Source organism: Vombatus ursinus, unplaced genomic scaffold (genome assembly GCF_900497805.2).
Source record: "Vombatus ursinus unplaced genomic scaffold, bare-nosed wombat genome assembly UNPS02014942.1, whole genome shotgun sequence".
Lineage (NCBI taxonomy): Eukaryota > Metazoa > Chordata > Mammalia > Diprotodontia > Vombatidae > Vombatus > Vombatus ursinus.
The window spans coordinates 23,955,108-23,958,119 of NW_020954720.1; positions in this window are offsets into that span (position 1 = coordinate 23,955,108).

The following is a 3,012-nucleotide window of genomic DNA, read 5'->3' on the forward strand; positions in this document are numbered from 1 at the left end:
GGTCCCAAAGTCAGTGTGTCTGATGCAGAATTTGAGAACAGATTATTTATTTTTTTATTTTATATATATATATATTTTTTTTTCTAAAGTCACCTCCTGTCCACTATCACATTGGCTTAGTCAAAGAATGAACTAATGTATATGAAGTTTTTTTTAAACCTTTGAAAAGTTATGTAAATTTCAGCTGTTGTTATCAAAAATTTTTGAATTACAAAAGACCTTAGAGGTTTACTTAGCTCAAATCCTACTCAGATTACAGTCCCATCTACAACATCTCTGTCAAGAGTTCATATTGCTTTTGATGAAACATGTCCATTGCCAGGGAATTATTTCTTCCTAAAGAATCCAATACCATTTTCACTCTACTTGTGAGGAAGCAGTCCCTTAAGTTTTTCCAAAATCTGCCTCCCTATAACTTCTATCCTTTCATTCTAGTTTCGTTTTCTGTGTCCAAACAGAACAAGATGAATTTTAATTCAACAAGAAAGACAACAACATCTGACTATTATGTACCCTCCAAATTCAGGTTAAAGATCCTCAGCTTTTAATGATGCTGAGATGGCAGGGGTTCAAGGACTCTCCATTTTTACCATCCATCTCTAGACATTCTCTTCTTTGTCAATAATTACTTCTATACTTTTTTTTTCAATGTGAATATTCCCTCTTCTAAAATATTGGAGAGGAAATACGTATTCTATTGCATGTTTCCATTAGGCTCAAACAAATTACCACATTTTGCATAATTATACCTTTGAATATTGCAAATTTGAATGCATATGACTATGTCAAGCTATTGTTCACATTAATAGGGACCTAAGTATATTTTAATTATCATTGTGATGACAGTATGTCTTTATGAAAATATCAGCAGGTCTGTTCAATATCTCACCTATTAGCTTTCCTCCTTGCAATTTAGTTTATGAATGTTCTCAGAATGATGTATTTTAAGTATTACATTACATTTTGGTGGGTTGTTTTCTCATTTCCATTGTTTATTTTGTAAGACAATTGATTTGCCATCTTTTTTCACAGCATTTTGCAAGTTAGCATGTCTTTTTGATTGACCTTGCTCTTGTTTGCACTATATCTCTGATAGGTAAGAGAGTATTTTCTGATCCAGGAAGTATTTGATCTCATGCCCCTAACCTCTAGTATAATGATTTTTGAAAAAAATAGATTAATCATTTAAATTTTAAGAAATGATGAAACTTGGAGTTGATATCTCAAATTTATTACTTTTCCTATCTTTTCAGAATTAAAAGATTATATAAGTTCTTGAGCTGCAGATGAAATAATATTGCTTGTATAGTCTCATCTTTATCTTGACTTCTAACTTTTTATTGATTTTGATATTTATTTTAAATAGTCAATGCTTTGACTACAGATTTTGAGAAAACTCCCAGATTGAAAAGTATTATTTACCTGCATGAGATGATATAGTAAATTCTGTGTATGATAGTTTCAGTTTTCCTTATATCCTGCAACTCAACTCTCTCTCTTGATACATGTATTGATGATACATAGTCACACAGTCATATTAAGGTCAAAAAAATTAGGATAGATGACACTAAAGCTAGGAATATTCACAGTGATAGGTTGGGTGCATGAGTAGTCATTAATGACCTGATACTGAATTAAAGGCTTATTTCTATTGTAGTGTTTTAGAGATTTGTCCTTAGCCCTAGTACTGGTCAACATTTGTTTTTTAGTGTCTTGGATAAAGGCACATATGGTATATGTGAAATATTCAATTAACACAAAGAAGAAAGAAGACATTAATAGATTGGAAGAAAGAATCAGTACCCAAAAATATTTTGAACCCCTTGATAATGAAGTTTAGTCTATTTTAGGGCCTACAAAGCTTAAAAGCATTGAGAGATGAGAGATAGGCCTTTCCGTTACCATTATTTGAGGAATATGTTTATTTTCTGAAGATAAGGTTATTTAAAATGTGAAGGTAAATTGTCATTTTAGCTACAGAGTAGGCATCCAGTAGGCATTAAAGGCATTCATTGCCTTTAATAATAGACCTTCTATTACATCATAGGGGGATCATAATCTATGTTAATGAATGAGAAGTCTACCCTAATGAACAAATAGGTCACTAAAATATTTAGAAACTGTCCAAAAATAATCCCCTGTGACCCTACATTGGATATACCATACCTGTTTCATTATTTTCTGGTGTTCCTAAATTTTAGGAAAGGTATTAAACATCTTGAGCACAGCTTGACAAATGTGACCCAGATGGTGGGACAACAGTGTGGCATAGTGAAAAGAGTGGGAAGAAGTTTTAGAAACTACATAGTCTAATCCCTCATGTTATATGAGTAAATTGAGGATCAGGGAGATTTAGTGATTTCTCTAAAGTTTTGGATTTGGAGTCAGATAACCTAGGTTCACATTCAGATATTTTACATGTTGTCTGTGTTGCCTTGAAAAAAGCACTTCAACTTGGTGATACTCAGTTTTCTTATTTATATTTTATGCTTTTGTGAAAGACACAACCTCTGAAAATTTTAGAATTTGGTATAACCTTAAGAGTGCCCATCAGCTTCCTGGAAAGTACCCAGATTCATAATACTCAGTATTTCAGCTTCAGTATGTAGAAAAAAAAATATGGAACTACACATATGTATGTGTGTGAATATACACATATACATGTGTATGTGTGTGTCTCTATATCCATACACATATGACAGAGAGCTTAGAAAGGACTCACATTTGGGCCCAAGATAGGAAAAAAAAAACTACTATGCCCTTTTGTAATTCTCTTCTATACAACTGTATCATCTTCATGAATTAAAGTACAATTCATCATAGGGATCTAGAAAGGTGAAGGTTTCATTCCTTAATGGTAGTTCTCCAAACTGATTTTTTTTCTCCTAATTGATAGTTCTTTGCTAAGTGCTCTATTCTGTATTATTCTTACAATGACAGATCTCTGATTGCTACTGCTTACTTCAAGGGGTTTTCATGGATTCATGTTTGGTTACCAACTGAGTTTAATTA